Source organism: Maylandia zebra, linkage group LG7 (assembly GCF_041146795.1).
Source record: "Maylandia zebra isolate NMK-2024a linkage group LG7, Mzebra_GT3a, whole genome shotgun sequence".
Lineage (NCBI taxonomy): Eukaryota > Metazoa > Chordata > Actinopteri > Cichliformes > Cichlidae > Maylandia > Maylandia zebra.
The window spans coordinates 59,177,403-59,196,134 of record NC_135173.1 but is presented as its reverse complement, the minus strand read 5'-3'; the positions used below and the strand labels follow the sequence as shown (position 1 = coordinate 59,196,134).

The 18,732-nt window shown below is 41.7% G+C and overlaps 1 pseudogene across 1 annotated transcript; it reads left to right on the top strand.

Annotated features, from left to right (window-relative positions):
- The first annotated feature begins 5,022 nt into the window (after positions 1–5,022).
- Positions 5,023–16,979, top strand: LOC112435080 (uncharacterized; annotated as a pseudogene). The gene is made up of 18 exons (XR_013099248.1): positions 5,023–5,311; positions 7,067–7,197; positions 8,864–8,988; positions 9,676–9,734; positions 9,862–9,980; positions 10,092–10,151; positions 10,245–10,350; positions 10,814–10,962; positions 11,080–11,187; positions 11,317–11,415; positions 11,838–12,006; positions 12,103–12,243; positions 12,348–12,517; positions 12,713–12,776; positions 12,866–12,936; positions 13,033–13,616; positions 15,507–15,666; positions 16,781–16,979. The product of XR_013099248.1 is annotated as an uncharacterized LOC112435080 (transcript).
- The last annotated feature ends 1,753 nt before the right edge of the window (positions 16,980–18,732 follow it).

Here is an 18,732-nt window from a genome sequence, read left to right as displayed (position 1 = left end):
ACAACCATTGCTAATATAACACTTTTCACATGCATTTCTACATATTACAGTGTCTTTTACCATCTTTATGGTGCTAGCTTAAAGTCATGCTGTAAATGTTAGCTTGTAGTGAAACATATTCAGACCATGTTAGGACAGAAATATTGGCTTCTATCATGACTAGTTAACAGAGATGTTAACTGCCCACGCTTTACTGTATTCCGATTACTTTTTTCAAGTTTACAGCAGTGTGTCATGTTGTTAAAAAAGTGAGTGACGTGAGCACAGTTCTGACATATCAGGAAGTGAACACAGTGACTGAAGCGGTGTTCACATTCATCCTTTAATCATGACAAAACGTGAGGAATCACACTGAGGTGAGACCTTGACAACAGACAAATCAGGAGCCACAGAGTGTCAAGTGTCAGCAGACACCAATCGGGACAATGATAAGAAAGAAATTCATTTACAGACACAAAAAGCAGTTTAAGGTTCTAGATCTGGATTACAACACATCATTATTTATTTAAAGCAACCCAAAATGCATAAATGACTATAACCAAGTACATCCTGTGATTCAGCAGCTGATAGAACCAACTTTAGCAGCAAAAACTTGAGTTAATCATTTTTTATTAGTGTTTCACAGCCAGAGATGGGCAGTAACGCGGGGTAAAGCGTTACTGTAATCCGATTACTTTTTTCAAGTAACGAGTAATATAAGGGATTACTATTGCAAAAAAGGTAATTAGATTACTGTTACTTTCCCGTAAGCACGCTGCGTTACTGCGTTACTAAAACCGTAATTTTTTTGCCAGAGTGCCTCATGACAATAACAGCTGTGTGCAGATCAACAATGGATAATCTATGGAGGAGTGCAGAGAGAGTATGACCGTGCAGCGTTTAAAGCGTGGAAGTACTGAGCTTACTTTGAGTTTGATTCCGTAAAAAGTGACAAAAACTTTTAGAAACTTCTTTTTACACCGAAAAAAACCCTTAACTTCCGAGCAAGCACCGAGTACGCTACTACGGGATTGGAAATTCACAGAGAGACTCGCGGATTCTTCCACAAATTTCTTCTAGTCAGAATGTTGCATATAATTTAATTTTTGCTTGATGCATAAAGTTAAAAGATTAAAACTAATAAAACAAGTTTTAAAAAGAGACTTTTCCATTTGATTACATTTTGTATGATGGATTATGCAGAAAAAGTAGAATTGGGCTGAAAGATCTATAGCTTTATTACCTATTCAGGTCATAAATCATGGTTTTAAAAAGTAACTAAGTAATTAATTACTTTTGAAAATAAGTAATCAGTAAAGTAACGGGATTACTTTTTGGGGGAAGTAATCATTAATTAGTTACTGATTACTTTTTTCAAGTAACTTGACCAACACTGCTAGTTAAGTTACTACCATAGTTAATACAGTTACGGGTAACATGATAGTGCTAACCCATAACCCCGAACTCTGTAATACTGTAAATGATGAGTGATTTAAGTTAACACTAAACATGAAACAGTGTCTCCTGAACATTTATAATCAGGTTCGAGTCTGGCTGCATTGACTTTTGAAGATGCAAATTTAGCATGATGGCTGATGGTGATGTGTAAACTTCTACTTACCTTCTACACTGTGTTTAACACACATTTCAGAATAGCAAAGAGGAGCACTGTTGCTTCATCCTTAATACTTTAGAGGAGAACTGGGCTGCAGATCAAAAGGTCCTTAATAGCTTTTTGTCCTCCCTGACCCTCAAAGCCAAACCAGCCATGAGAGCTGATGGGACACAATTTGTAAAAGTGACATTATCAGAAACAAAGGGGAGCAACAATACTTCATATTTGCATTCTTTAGAGAAAAGTATTTGAAAAGGCTGTCTGCTGTTTTGGATTGATGTTGTTCTCCAGAGGCTCAAAGAAGTAGGGCAGTGTCACGGGACGGCAAACTGTGGTGTATTTCAGGAACAGTTACATGCCTGACAACTACACTTCTGAACAGGTCCACCTTTTGATTTGCACTCAGAATGATTATATCAAAGAGTTTAGTTAAAAACACTAAAATGAAACCTGCAGACTTGCTTAAAGTGATTCGTATTCATGAGAAACTGGAACATCATTATCATTAAGTTTATTTCTTTCCCTGCTAAGCAAAGCAAGGCAAGGCAAGTTTATTTGTATAGCACAATTCAACAACAAAGTGATTCAAAGTGCTTTACAGAGACATTAGAAACAAAAACAAATAAAAAGCATGATTTAAAATTGATTAAAACAAGCAAACAAACTAACTAACTAATTAACAAACAAACAAACAAAGCAGTATATAAAATCAAAACAGATAAAATCAGAACAGTAGATAAAATCAATAGTTAAATATAAGTTTTGAAATTTAAGCTTAAAAGTGTGGATTTGGTGCTTTATTCAAATGCAGCTGAGAATAGGTGAGTCTTCAACCTGGATTTAAATAAACTGAGTGTTTCAGCTGATCTGAGGCTTTCTGGGAGTTTGTTCCAGATATAAGGAGCATAAAAGCTGAATGCAGCTTCTCCGTGTCTGGTTCTGACTCTGGGAACTGATAAAAGACCGGATCCAGATGACCTGAGGGATCTGGAAGGTTCATACTGGGTCAGGAGGTCACTGATGTATTTTGGTCCTAAACCATTCAGAGCTTTATAGACCAGCATCAGAACTTTAAAGTCTATCCTCTGACGGACAGGCAGCCAGTGTAAAGACCTCAGAGCTGGACTGATGTGGTCCACTTTTTTGGTCTTAGTGAGGACTCAAGCAGCAGAATGAGCTTCTGAATGAGCTGTAGTTGTCTGACTGATTTTTTAGGTAGACCTGTAAAGATGCTGTTACAGTAGTCAAGCCTACTAAAGATGAATGCATGGACTAGTTTTTCCAGGTCCTGTTGAGACATCAGGTCTTTTATCCTTGAAATATTCTTGAGGTGATAGTAAGCTGATTTTGTTATTGTCTTAATGTGTTTTTCTAAGTTTAGGTCTGCATCCATCACTACACCCAAATTTTTCACCTTGTTTGTGGTTTTTAGGTGTATAGATTGAAGTTCTCTGGTGACCTGTAATCGTTTTTCTTTGGCGCCAAAGACTATTACCTCAGTTTTGTTTTTGTTTAGCTGGAGAAAATTGTGGCACAACCAGTCATTAATCTCCTCGATGCATTTACCAAGAGCCTGTACAGGGCCTTGGTCTCCTGGTGACATTGTGATATATATTTGTGTGTCATCTACATAGCTATGATAGTTTATTTTGTTGTTCTTTATAATCTGTGCCAGTGGGAGCATGTAAATGTTAAACAGAAAGGGTCCCAAGATGGAACCTTGGGGAACTCCACATGTGATACTTGTCTGCTCAGATGTGAAGTTACCTATTGATACAAAGTATTTCCTGTTTTCTAAGTATGTTTTGAACCAGTTTAGTACAGTTCCTGAAAGACCTGTCCAGTTCTCCAGTCGTTTGAGTAATATGTTGTGGTCAACTGTATCAAATGCTGCACTGAGATCCAGTAAAACTAAGACTGACATTTTTCCACTGTCTGTATTCAGACATATGTCATTGAACACTTTGGTCAGAGCAGTTTCAGTGCTGTGGTTCTGTCTAAAACCTGACTGGAAGGCATCATAGCAGTTATTCTGTTTTAAGAAGTAATTGAGCTGTTGAGAAACTGCTTTTTCAATGATCTTACTTAAAAATGGGAGATTTGAGATCGGCCTGTAGTTGTTCATTTGTGTCTTGTCAAGATTGTCCTTTTTCAGTATAGGTTTTATTACAGCAGTTTTTAGTGATTCTGGAAACACACCTGACATTAAAGAAAAGTTGATGATCTGTAACAAGTCTGACTCTAAAGTCTTTGAGACCTTTTTGAAAAAAAAAAGGAACACCAAGTCTTGCCCTGATTGGCTGATATAAGTGACAACAGACCTGTCGCTGTGTCAGTCTGTGTACATAATCCTCACCTGGGTGTTGCTGTTCAGTGTAAGCAATATCATTTGGATTTTATTCCTCTGATTTATTTCTCTGTGGTTGTGCTCGTCTTCAGGGTCCAGAGAGGGACAAAACAGTATCAGTGGCCTTGTCAGTAGCAGAACGGTTTGTCTTGAAGTCTTAGCGAGAAGTAGGAGGTACAGCAGGGGGGATAGAAGCATCTTTAAAAAGGTTGAAAACTTCTGTTTATTGCTCACCATTTGTTAAACTAGGGAAGTTTAAGCAGTGCATGTGTGGATCTGCACACACATGCAGCATTCAGTCAAAACAGTGACGACACATACATGACTGCCTGCTGTTTTGCATTACTGTGTATCTACTGTGATTCATGCATGCTGTACTGTGACTGAGATAATAGTGTATATGAGACACACTTGACAACAACATTGATCAGGATGTGAAAAAGCTACCAGATACAAGTTGTCAGCAGGTTATGGCTGACTAACCACCCTGCCTTACATCACTCTGGGCTAATACTGTAAAAAGCAATCATTAGTTTGTAATATCAGATCATTTGTTTTGATAAATACATAGTCCAGTATCAGAGTTCATATGAGCTATTTTAGCAGTAATTTTACACCTCCACTGTGATAGTATTTAGCTGTTAATCATGTTAGCAAGGAAGCTCGGGTTTGTTATTCATTCTTAATTTAGCCACGCTGCATGAATTTGGATGATGCGATTTTTGAAAATGACAGTTTCATTTATCGGGCGTTTATAAAATCGTATTTCTTAGGCTGGCTTTTAAGGAAGGACAAAAGATATGTATCAGTTGGCTGGGAAGAAAGATGGAGGTGGAAAGGATGTGCGAGCTATGGGACAAAGTTGTGAGACTAGGTTAAAAAGAGGTGAGGATCAGTGAGCAGGAGTGTGGCTTTGTGCTGAAAAGAGCACAACAGATTGTCTGGAGAGAAGGTGAAGGAAAGTCAGCTGAAGCAAGACAGTTTGTGGAGTTTGTGTTGGACTGTATGTTATGGTGGGAGCCTGGGGATTAGTGGACTTTGATTCCAAGTTAATACTAGCTAGTGTTTCTCACTGGTTTTTGGGTGGTGGAGTAAAAGGGATTGGTTGGTGGCTGTTTCTAATGTTAGCCTTTTCTTGGTTTTCTTACAGGCAGGGTAAAGACATGGTGATGAATGAGTGTGTGGGCCGTCTGCTGAGGACCAAGAGCTCAGGACAGTCAGACAGGGGCGTCGCAGCAGGAGTCACTGTGCTCGACAATCCTCTGCTGTTCTGAGATGTCACACTCCTGCCTGCACATACAAACCGCAGTGAAGTCAAAGTTCCACCTGCACCTCCACCTGTTCTTGCAAAAGCATGAAAACTGACAGAGGTGAGACAGCAGAAAAGTTTTTGTCTATTTTTTTGTTTTACTAAGTTAAGGAATTAAGTTAAAAAGAATGATTAAATAAATTGTTTCTTGCATTTTTGATTTAATGATTGTGTTTAGGATTATTTCAGAAACATGTTTAGAGGATCTTTGTAAGCCTGCATTTACTTTAAAAGAAGGGAAGCACTTTTTCATTCTACAGAAAAGGTGACACATTACAGATGAGTTCATAAAAAGTGTCACTGTCACTCTTTCAGGGCTCTGTCACTTTTCCTTTTTTTACTGGAACAGCATGGTAAAGTAGGCCTAGGCTGCCATCTTGTGGCAGTGTGTTGTTACTACAACATATGAAATAAGATAAGATAACCTTTATTAGTCCCACACGTGGGAAATTTGTTTTGTCACAGCAGGAAGTGGACAGTGCAAAAGTTATGAGGCAAAAATTAGAATACAATAAGAATAAATACAGTACACAACTGTACAGAATAGAATAAAATAAAATACTATATACAGTAGAATAAAATAAAATAAATATACAATAAGATAAAAATAGAATACAAATACAAATACTATATACAACTGAGTAAAAATACAACGATGACAGAAAGGATTATTGCACTTAGTATTATTGCATATGTATGGATGTGTGTGCTTGATCAGTTAAAGTCTTTATTATGGAGTCTGACAGCAGTGGGGAGGAAAGACCTGCGAAATCTCTCCGTCCCACACCGTGGGTGCCGCAGTCTCCCACTGAAGGAGCTGCTCAGTGCTGTCACAAATTGTGTTTTATTGGAAATATAATTCAGCACTACTGAGCTGTTTGTAACTCTCTCAGTTACAAACTGAACCTGTTTTGTAGACATATAAATTACTTTTCTTTTTTTTTTGCCTGTCCTGTTTGGATCTTCAGCCATCAGAATTGTTGTCTGAAGGCCAAGAAAGATGCCAAGTGGATTTCGTTTACCAAGTGGATCATCATGGCCTTGCCATATTGGTCCATTTGATTGCCCTTTATTATAATTATGTATTTATTTTATTTTCGTTTTTTAAAGACGGGACAGACATGACTGGGGGAGAGGGAGAGAAAGAAAAATAGAGGGGAGAAGAGATGGTGAGAAAGGGGGGAAGAAAAAAAAGAAAAACAAACAAAACACCTGGATCACCTGTATGGAGATAAAAAACCAGTAGAGAAAACAAACAACAAAGAGCAACATAATAAAAACAACACAATCACAATAAACTAGCTAACAGTAGATGCTAAATATTACATGTTATTGTTTTTTGTTTTGTTTTGTTTTCTTTTCTTTTTTAATTTCACCTGTTGAGAATGAAAAAAGAAAACAAGCAGAAGAAAACGAGAGCAATAGAACAAACAACATCACGATGATATATGGGAATATAACTGTAAATACTAAATATTAAACATTATTGTGCAGCACATAAGATCGACAGTGCACAGTGTGCTTTGAGGTAGGAGCCAAAAAGGGAGTAGTTTGTGTGTGTGAGCACCCGTGTGTACACTGTGAACATGAACGCACTAGTTGACTCCAGTTATTTATACTGAGGTTTCTTTTATTTGTCTGTTTTTTAATAAGAAGAAATTCCAGTAATTTCATACTATCATTGTTCATTTTGCATTAATTATGAAAGTGCCTTTTTGTTTCTTATTCTTTGGCTTCTGATTGCTTTTCCACAAACTCCTGAGATAACTATATGTACATGGCAAAAATTTAATATGGACTGTTGTCTGGTTCTCAGGACGGTGCAGTGTTTACATTTGGCTTTGGTCAATATGGACAGCTTGGCCACAACTCGTTACAAAATGAACAGCGTCCTCGGCTTGTTGCAGAGCTCTGGGGGGCAAAGGTCACAAAGGTTGCATGTGGGAGGTAACATTTAATTATAATTATATCATAAATACTGTAATTGAAAAAGAAAAGCGTTTACTGCTGAGCGAACAGGAAACTTCAACTTCTGTCTTATATCTTCAGAGTGATCATACTGAGGTCCACCAACAACACAGATGTTTAGTATTTAGTATTTATTTATTTATTGTCATTGTCAAGAACAATGAAATTGCGTTTGGGGCTTCCATACAACCCAAAAAAAAAAAAAAGAAGAAAATAATAAATACCCCTTAAAACCCAAGTGTACATATTTAACCCAGTGTGACTCCAATGCAATAAGACAATCCTTAGCAATAATGTTCGTAGAAATTCAGACAAAGACCTGAGAAACATGACAAAATACAACAATGCAACCCATTCAATATTATTGTACTGTGAGATATGATATCAGATATGATAGTTATCTATTTAAGAAAGAGGGGGGGGGGGGGGGGGGGGGGGGGGGGGCAGGAGGGGGAAGAGAATAAAGATATGATGCACCAATGCAGACCAGTTCATTGCTATTAAGAAGTTGGATATGGTTATTGTCCGTGAGAGGGGGGCAGAGAGTTCAGGAGCCTCACAGCCTGTGGATACAGGCTGTTGGCCAGTCTGGATGTTCTGGCCTGTATAGACCTGTACCTTCTCCCTGAGGGCAGCAGATGGAAAAGGTGGCGCGCAGGGTGATGTTGGTCCCGCAGGATACTGTGCACCCTCCTCAGACAGCGAGTGGGGAAGATATTACTGATCTCTGGCAGACTTGTTCCAATAATTCTGCCAGCTTCTTTCACCACCTGCTGGAGTGCTTGCTGATCGGCCTTGGTGCAGCTGGGGAACCACACTAGAAATCCATACGTCAGAACGCTGCTGATGGCACAGTTGTAGAAGTTCAACATCAGAGATCTGGGAATGTGTGCGCTCCGCAGTCTCCTCAGGTAGTAGAGGCGCTGTTGGGCCTTCCGTACAACTGAGGTGATATGGTTGCCCCAGGACAGGTCCTCGGTCACAGTTACCCCCAAGAATTTAAAACTGCTCACCCTCTCCACCGCCTCACTGCCAATGAAGAGAGGCAGATGGTTGTTATGACCCCTCTTCCGGAAATCTACAATGATCTCCTTGGTCTTTTTGGTGTTTAAGACCAAGTTATTGTCGTGGCACCATGACTCTAGTTGTTGCACCTCTGTCCTATAGTTTGTCTCATCATTGTTGGATATAAGTCCGAGCACTGTAGTGTCATCTGCAAACTTAACAATGAGATTGGACGCGCAGGAGGAAATACAGTCATGGGTGAAGAGAGTGTATAGCAGAGGGCTCAGAACACACCCCTGAGGGGCACCGGTGTTGACCACAAGGGTGGAAGAGGTGTTCTTACCCACTCTGACACTCTGTCTACGGTTAGTGAGGAAGTCCACAATCCAGTTGCACAGAGAGGAGTTAAGTCCCAGTTGGTGGAGTTTGGGACGGAGTTTGTATGGCCGGATGGTATTAAAAGCCGAGCTGTAGTCTACAAAGAGGAGCCGTGCATAGGTGTTCCTGTGTTCCAAGTGCTTCAGTAATGTGTGCAGCACTGTGGCGATCGCATCCTCGGTTGACCGGTTCTCCCTGTATGCAATAGTTAAAATGTTTTACATTGTGGACTTTCCTTTTCATGCACTCTTTTCTCAATCAGCTGTCACACACTGGTACTGACAGAATCCAAGAAGGTGTACTCGTTTGGGTGTAATGAACAAGGGCAGCTGGGATGTGGAGACGAGACTCAGGCATCAGTGCCACTACCTGTGCAACTGCCACATGGTAAATACATTTATCTGAACAGAAGAGTCGATTCAATTTACAATTTCACAAAAATAACAGTAACAATTAAATAATTTTATTATTAGAGTAATAATTAAGGTGTGTCACATCCAACTGTATAGATAGAGGTTATAAACCTGACAAAGACACACACATATATTCACTATGCAGCAATAAAAAGTGCTACTCAGAGGTACTGAGTCTTCTGACACCAGTGAGGAGCTGCACTGTTGGGCTTTGCACTTGCTGCAGGTGTAACACAGATGAGCCAATAGCCCAATAGATAATTGGGTAAAGCTTTAGTTTAAAATAATTAGTAATTCTGACTATAAGGGCTTGAATATAATCATAGACAAAATGTTTGGCCACGCATCAAATACTGGAAAACTTAAAATAATCTAAAAATAAATGTCATGAACTCACGGCAGGTTTTAGGTTTTCTGCTGTATGTTTTTAAAGTACTGATAAAAAAAATAATTTAAGCAAATAAAACTGGACCTGAATTTGATCCAAATAACCGAGTTAACCACAGTTAACAACAAAAAGGTTTATTGCCTAAATGTCACAAATTAAGCCCACTGTAAGAGCAAGTCGCTATATCTTATATTTCTTTCTGGAACTGAAAAACCATCCCATACAGTACAGTTCACTCTTAGGTAGATAATTTCTCATCTGTTTTTATTCTAGACATTTCTAACATCTATGCAGGAGGAAACAGTTCATTTGCAACATGCACGCCTAATGAGGTACCAGCACAAATGCATACATTGCAGTAAGGATACCTGTGGGAGGATGTAAACATGGCTTTACCAGTTATATCTACTTGTGAGGTCATGTGTCTAAACCAAACATGAACCTTTGCTTCTTTCACAGGGCGCTGATCATGAGTCAGGCAGTGGCACAAAGAACAAGGTGACAGAACACTCTATTGATAACATGATTGACAAATGGGTCTCTGCATACAATCCAAAGCTGTGGAAAAATCTAAAAGAGTAAGTCTAACACAAAAGCAGCTGTTATTGTTGTTGTATGTAACTGGTTTGCTGCACAGCATGTACACTGTAGTCTTAGTGTTACTGACTAACCTCATGAACTCTTCACAGGGAAATTCACAGGATGCTCACATCTCCATCCTGTATGAATCAAAGCTTTCTTGACAGGAGGTAAGAACACCATTTATGAGCATGATCACGACTTCTTTATATCTGTTGAATTTAACATTTGAATATACACATTTGTCATTTTCTTCATGTCAGCAAAGATAAACATTTCCAAACTTCACCAAAGTACTCCGGTTTGGACTTGTCACTTGCACGGTGAAGTTTTGAGAAGCTGGTGATTCGAGATGTTGTTTTTGCAGAGGTATTGAACTGGAATGTGACTAACACACGTTTGTAACCTGATGAGTAATTAACTAAAAAAGTAAGAAGTGGACTTTAATTAAACCTTTAATTAATAATAAGTTGCATCAACAGGCTGAGACTGCTGTTCTGCAGCTGCTTCCATCTGTTGATATGAACCCTGTGGGAGTGGAAGGATTGAGGATCTTCCTGCTTCTCAATGAACGTCTGCATGCATGCATAGAGAAATGCAGATGGCAACAGAGCAAAAAGCTTGCTGATGCAGTCGCTGCTACCATTTAGGCAGACTTTAAGAACTTTAAAACCTTCAGCACGTCTATTAAAAGTGTATTTATTGGATTAGTATATACTGTTTAAATGCATCAATGTATTAAATGATAGCATTTTATTCTAACGAACACTCTAGACTTCTTAAACCATGATATCAGCCAGTGAAGAGCTGACTGTAACTTTGTCATCCTCAGGGGAATGGTGGTCCTCACTGTCACCCTCCGACACGATCAGATATGTTCAGGTGTGAAAGACGGCCCTCTCGTGGATCCCAATCTTTAAGTCTGCTTCTTGCAACGCTCAAGCCAGAAACGTACTGCTAATCCTCCAGCATATGTACTATGTCAGTATCAGAAATGATCAAAAATTAATTAAATGTATTACTGCTCAGCTTTTCAACAAAAAAAAGTTGGATTTTCACACAGCCAGTATAACAAATACTACCACTTCTTGTTTTAAGACCAATGAGATAAACAAGAAAATCCCAGAAACAACTTTTTGCCTCGAGCTTAGCCAGATGTTTCTAAAGGAGGATCTCAAACGTTGGCGAACAAAGTCAAAACTCAAGGTGAGGTCAGCTGACAACAAGTACTTTGAACCTGCTAAGATGGCAGTCAACCCAGAAAATGACTCATTCATGTTAACACACTGTTAAGCTCACTAACTGTTTATGTGGGTTGTTTTTTTGTTTTTCCAGAATGCAGATGATCTGCCTGTGATTCTTTGCAAGTACCCATTTGTGATGGATCTGAAATCAAAGAAGCTGGTTTTTGACATGAATTCTGCATTCACTCAGGTAACTTCACCACCCTGTTACAGGAAAACAATAGCAGAATTTGTAATTTTCCAGTCTGCATTAGTGTGTTTTAGTGATCGCACTTTAAAGCTACACTATTCAGCAGTTTTATATAACAGACAAAACAACCATCTATAAAAAACAAAGGAGTCACAACAGAAAATAAACTAACAGAATACAATCATAAATCAGCAGCTGCCCTCAGTGCTGCAGAAGATTCCAACATTTTGTTGTTTTATTTGTTTTAGTTCTCTCAGCACTCTTTTCACTCACAGTTCAGGCAGGCGTCAGTTTCAGAACCTCAGAACAGAAGCAAGAGCCAGTCTAGCTCACTTGGTTCACCAGCTGCCTTATATACATCACAATTGGAATTTAAATAGAGAATTTATTTTAAAATCATGATACTTTGTTTTGTCGTGCAGAATGAACAGCAGGCGCCTCCACAGATGCTTTTTGTTTTTCCTTACGGATGGATTCCCCAGTCAAAACCCAAATTTTTTAAACTGCAGCTGCAGCGCGCATCACTTTTCGAAAGCACCTTCAGAGAGCTGGCAGCTGCTCCTCACAGCGACTTCAAGAAGCCACCTTGTGGTAAATATTTGATTGATTTTCCCCTGATGATTAATGCATAGCCATTCTTCTGCAACTGTTCTTTCCAGAAGCATCTCTAATATTTCTATTTCTCAGGTCCATTTTGATGAGGACCCAAACACCAAAGATGTCTACAAACGAGACCTTTTTCACCACCTGTTTCTTAAAATGGTGTCAGAAGAATCTGGGATGTTCATGCTCAATGACTCCAAAACCCTGGCATGGTTTCCCTCCAATGTAAGACTTTAAAACTGAGCCCACCAACTGTATAAAATTGGTTAAAGGATTGAAATTTTAACGATAAGCAATAATAGAACCAAAGTGAACTTTTATTAATGCAGGCAACAGAAGAGAGCAAGAGAAACTTCTTCCTGTTTGGACTACTGTGTGGCTTGGCCTTGTACAACCAGTGTATCATACACTTACCATTCCCACTGGTTCTGTTCAAGAAGCTACTCAGTTTAGAGCCGACACTGGAGGATATGATGGAGTTCAGCCCGACTGTAGGACGGTAAGTATCCATTTCATTTCAGTAACACATGCTGCTGCTGGTCCCACAGCCTGGCCCCGGACAAGCAGAAGAAAATGTATGGATGGATGTATTTTAAGTTGTCGTGTGTCAAAAGTTACAGTAACTTGTGACTGCTGTAAAATGTACATAGTTGAACTTCTTTTAATACAACTTTTTGTTTTAATTTCTTTAAAGGACTCTGCAGACCATCTTAAACTATGAAGATGATGTTCTGGATAATCTCTACATGGACTTTTGGGTATGTGTTTTACTATAGAAGATGATCAGTAATCTGTCTCATTCTCAGGTTTTGCAGCTAAACTCATCTGATTTATAACTAATTTACAGATAAACTGGGATGGAATAGATGTTGACCTGGATCCTCAAACTCCTGGAAAGCCACTGACAAGTCAAAATAAGTAAGCATATAAAACATGACGTGCTTGTGAGGTTCATCTGCAGCACCTTTGTCTCGGTGAAATATTTGCTGATTTAAAAATTTCCCTCCTAAACAGGAAGGAGTTTGTGGAGGCCTATGTGAATGGTAATCCCCGAACCAAATGGTGGACACCAGAGGTGAAGGGAGCCACCAAGCTGAAGAAGGAGTCCTATCGGGCTTGGTTAGCCTGTGGGACTCCGGAGGCAGCCGACAGGTATCGACAGGCCAAGCGGAATGCGGCTCGGGCAGTGGCTGAAGCAAAAACTCGGGTGTGGGAGGAGTTCGGAGAGGCCATGGAAAAAGACTTTCGGACTGCCTCGAAGAAATTCTGGCAAACCGTCAGGCGTCTCAGGAGGGGAAAGCGGTGCTCTACCTGCACTGTGTATAGTGCTGGCGGAGTGCTGCTGACGTCGACTGAGAAAATTGTCAGGCGGTGGAAGGACCTCGAGGACTTCGAGGACCTCCTTAATCCCACTGACGCGTCTTCCGAGGAGGAAGCAGAGTCTGGGGATGAGGGGAATGACCCGCCAATCTCCGGGGGCGAGGTCACTGAGGCAGTTAAACAACTCCTTGGTGGCAGAGCCCCTGGTGTTGATGAGGTCCGCCCTGAGTTCCTGAAGGCTCTGGACGTTGTAGGGCTGTCCTGGTTGACACGCCTCTGCAATGTTGCGTGGAGATCAGGGGCAGTACCTGTGGACTGGCAGACCGGGGTGGTGGTCCCCATCTTTAAGAAGGGGGACCGGAGGGTGTGTTCCAACTACAGGGGGATCACACTCCTCAGCCTCCCTGGGAAAGTCTATGCCAGGGTGCTGGAAAGGAGAGTTCGTCCGTTAGTCGAACCTCGGATACAGGAGGAACAATGCGGTTTTCGTCCTGGTCGCGGAACACTGGACCAGCTCTTTATCCTCTCCAGGATACTTGAGGGTGGGGTGCATGGGAGTTTGCCCAACCAGTCTACATGTGTTTTGTGGACTTGGAGAAGGCATTCGACCGTGTCCCTCGGGGTGTCCTGAGGGAGGTGTTGCGGGAATATGGGGTGTCTGGCCCATTGCTACGGGCCATTCGATCCCTATACAACCGTTGCAAGAGCTTGGTTCGCATTGCCGGCAATAAGTCGGACTTGTTCCCGGTGGGTGATGGGCTCCGCCAGGGCTGCCCTTTGTCTCCGGTTCTGTTCATAATTTTTATGGACAGGATTTCTAGGCGCAGCCAAGTGGCGGAAGGCTTTCGCTTTGGTGGCCTCAGAATCTCATCTCTGATTTTTGCGGATGATGTGGTTCTGTTGGCTTCATCGGGTGAGGGCCTCCAGCTCACACTGGAACGGTTCGCAGCCGAGTGTGAAGCAGCGGGAATGAGGATCAGCACCTCCAAATCTGAGGCCATGGTTCTCAGCCGGAAAAGGGTGGAGTGCCCACTCCGGGTCGGGGATGAGTTCCTGCCCCAAGTGGAGGAGTTCAAGTATCTCGGGGTCTTGTTTGTGAGTGATGGGAGAAGGGAGCCGGAGATCGACAGACGGATTGGGGCTGCAGCTGCAGTAATGCAGACGCTGCACCGGTCCGTCGTGGTGAAGAGGGAGCTGAGTGTAAAAGCAAAGCTCTCAATTTACCGGTCGATCTACGTCCCTACCCTCATCTATGGCCACGAGCTGTGGGTAGTGACCAAAAGAACGAGATCGCGGATACAAGCGGCAGAAATGAGCTTCCTCTGAAGGGTGGCTGGCCTCTCCCTTAGAGATAGGGTGAGAAGTTCGGCCATCCAGGAGGAGCTCAGAGTAGAGCAGCTGCTGCTCCACATCGAAAGGAGCCAGTTGAGGTGGTTCGGGCATCTGACAAGGATGGGCCCTCCTGGGTGAGGTGTTCCAGGCATGCCCCATTTAAGTTAAAAACAGGCGATTCACAAAAATTGCGGAAAAATCTTCACCTGTAAACTGTAAATTGCGAATTCTAGAGCCCCGGGGCAGACCCAGGACACGCTGGAGAGATTATATCTCTCGGCTGGCCTGGGAACGCCTTGGAGTTCCCCCGGATAAGCTGGAGGAGGTGGCTGGGGAGAGGGAGGACTGCTGCCCCCGCGACCCGGCCTCGGATAAAGCGGATGAAGATGGATGGATGGAAATGAAAGATTCTTCATAGCCTCGTTAAGCCTTTAAAAAAAAGCCCTAATTCTGTTTTTATTATGCTTGTTCAAAGTACAAAAACGTATGCCAAGGAAAGTGGGCCAAAATTCCTCCCAAAGCTATGTAAAGATTCATTACCAGTTATTACAAACACTTGACTGCAGTTCTTGCTGCCAGGATGCTTCCACCAGTTAATACATTTAGAGGTCAATTGCTTTTTCACATAGGGCCAGCTAGGCTTGAATATTTTTTTCCCTTAATGAATGAAATTATAAATTAACAATTGTGTTTTGTATTTACTTTTTACACATAAATGTGACAAATATGCAAAAATACTTTTTCCTGTGATGTGATGATGATAAGATGTATGTAAAAGTTTTCAAAAAAAAATAAGATAAGTAAAATTATATTTTCTTTCCATTGTTGTTCTTCAGGGTTCCTGACTGGTTACAGGAGAGCTCCTATTTTTGTCATTGACCAGGTCAAGATGAAGGTTTTTGCTATTCAGAGCGGCACCTGTGATCAGCACTTCCCTGAGTCAGAGACATGTCACTCTAATCTGTATCTGCCTTTTTACTCAACTAAGGAGATCATGTGAGACAGACTGACAGAGGCCCTGCTAGCAGATACAGAATTCACACTGTGATGGTGGATCGTATGCAGCTCTAAAGGAGCGTGCACTGTGTCTGAGCCGAGGAGGAGGGATGAGATTTATTTTTACTCTTGGAACTCATCTTTTTTTTTCCTGTGGTACCTCAGGATAATTTACACTGTATTACAATAATATTACACTATAGCAAATGCAAAAAATTCAACATCCCCACATAAGACAGCTGTGTAACAGCATCAGCATCATAAGGCACTTTAGAATTATCTGACTTTTCTTAATATGTCATAATTTATCCAATAATTTAAGTTACTGCTGCATTATAATTCTTGTGAATCAAATCTAATTTTTATGCTCAGACAAACATGAACAGGAGAATGTATTGCTTTATAACTACTATATTGCTATAAACATCTGACTATGTAATACAATCCAATAGAGCACTTCTGTATTATTTATCACTTTATTCTTTGTGTTTTGTTTAATTCTGGTGGGGTTGAATTATTTCCAATAACAAATCTTTAACATATGTAACATTGGTTATTTGTTGGAACAATAAAAATGTGTATTTTACACTAAACATTGCTTACCTGGTGTCAGTAAATCCCTAATTACTGCAGTCTGAGGTTTCCTTAACACGATTTGAAGAAGCAAGAGTACAGTAGTACAATAGAGTCACAAGTGATGAAAGCTGGGACATATATTTGAAAAAAAAAGATTTCATGCTATAGATAATAACAAGTCATAACTTATTATGATCTAATCTAATAACTCTACATCAGCCTACAAAGGCAGCTGATCTGTAAAGTCAGCTTACAGAAATATATAACTGCATATCATCTACATAGAAACAAAGCTTTATTACATAAACTCTTTTGTGGCCAATGTGAAGCATCTAACAGAAAGAGGTCAAATGCATATCCTTGAAGCACACCACTAATTTTCAGGTTTCTACACAATGAATTACCATGGGCCAAGTAACCACAGTAAAATATCAGTGGCAGAGATATAAAGCGACCACTCTTTAAACAAAATGGAACAGAACAGTTCATGATTTGACCAAAGTGTGGATGTAAATCACTACTTTTATCTTCCAAACAGGAAGGAGTTTGTGGATGCCTACGTGAATCATGCCTTCAACACATCAGTGGAGAATGTGTTTCAGGAGTTCAAGAGAGGCTTCTTCCTGGTGTGTGAGCAGGATTTGGTGAAACTCTTCAGGCCAAAGGAGCTGCAAGAAGTGATGGTGGGCAAAGACTTCAGTGACTGGGAAAAGCTGAAACAGATAAACAGCTGTTAGTGATACAAAGATGTAATTTGTCTGCAATTCTTTTATCACATCCCATTATTGTGAATGAGTTATCTTTGGTATATCTAACTGTACAAAAGGCCCCGTAGTTATGGTTTTATTCTGTTCAGTTGTTAGTTCACCTGTAGTTTTTAGAGTGGCCAGTAGAGGTCACCCCACCGCTTTGTATGAGAGACTATGTCCAGGGAGAAACGTGGGCAAAGCACCTGAGCTTTTCTGCTCCAGATTACCGGCAGAGAATTGGTTATTCCGTGAGAAGTGTGCATTAATGAGCAACAGACCACACACACACACACACACACACCCCCATGCCCACGCACCTAAACCTGTATGCAATACCTGCTCCTCTGACAATCCCTGTTACCTTCAACTGTGTGAAGTCAATACAAGAGTCTGCACTATCCTCGGTGTCTTCATTGTCTCCCTTCTGAACATTCATCCGGGCCTTGAGCAGTGTTCTGGCCGACACTCCGGGGAGTGGTAGCTGCAAACCTGAACAAGCACCTTACAGTCCTTCCAGTACAAGCTATCTACCCAACATTAATGGTCCTTCGAGCCGGATATAAGCTGCTTCTACCCTAACAAGATGGATGATATTCAGAACTTCTCAGCTCTTGGTGCGCGCCCACGGCGTAATGTACGTCGTCCCCTCCGCTATGAAGCTTATGAGACTGACTTCCCCGGGCTTGGTGCAGGTTACCAGGAGGAAAGTGGGACAGGAGGCGACAACCGTTCTTCCCACCATCCTCCGTCTGATCCCTCTGATGACGGCTCACACGGCCATGTCACACCATTGAGAGCAGAGTTAGAAGATATACAGCGTGAAAGGTTCCTGTTCCAGCAGTCGCATGACGAGATGAGAGCCGGGCTGGCTAATTTCCAGGCCCTTCATGCTAGTTTGCTGCAGTTGCTGGACCGTGCAGAGAGTCTGCAGCTCAGTCCACCGCCCAGAGTCCCTGCTGTTCATCTCCAGCCACCCCCTGCTGAAGAGGAAGAGGACTGGCCTCCACCACCTCCTCCTGTTGTGTTCAAGGAGGAGTCTGTCTCCAGCCAGGGTCCAGTTGCGGACCGCATCGATACGATGCTGAAAGAGCTCCAGGATCTGAAGAGGGAGTCTATGGCTGCACAGGAGAGTCAGATCATCCCCCCACATGAATCTAGGCCAGGGTTCACTTCTCCTCAGCCAAGGATCACCTACCCTCCAGCGCCGGCTCCGAGAGCACACCCCCCTCCATTGCAACCACTGCCAACTCCACCCCCGTCCTCATCTACTCCTTTCTTGACCTACAGGGGGCCTTGTCCAAGCATTCCCAAGCTCTCACGCCATGATCCTGGGGAATTTGCTCGTCTAAAGATGGCGCTAGAGAACTTATTGCCCCCGGAGAGTTCAGAGCTCTTCAGGTACCAAGTCTTGTTAGATCACCTACACCTGGAGGAAGCAAAGTTGATAGCGGACGCTTACCTCCATTCTGCCACGCCCTTCAGTGACACTATGAACGCTCTTAACGACAGGCTTGGGCAGCCCCACCAGCTTGCCCTGAGAAGAATTGCTGCTGTCATGGACTCACCTGACATCCGCCGAGGGGATGCAGCCGCATTTGAGCGATTCTCTCTCCACATCCAGTCGCTCGTGGGCATGCTGAAGACTTTAGGCCCTGATGGGGAGGTCGAACTCCAGTGTGGCTCCCATGTGGCTCGACTCCTTAGTAAGCTTCCTTCAGAGCAAAGAGCTGATTTACGTCGG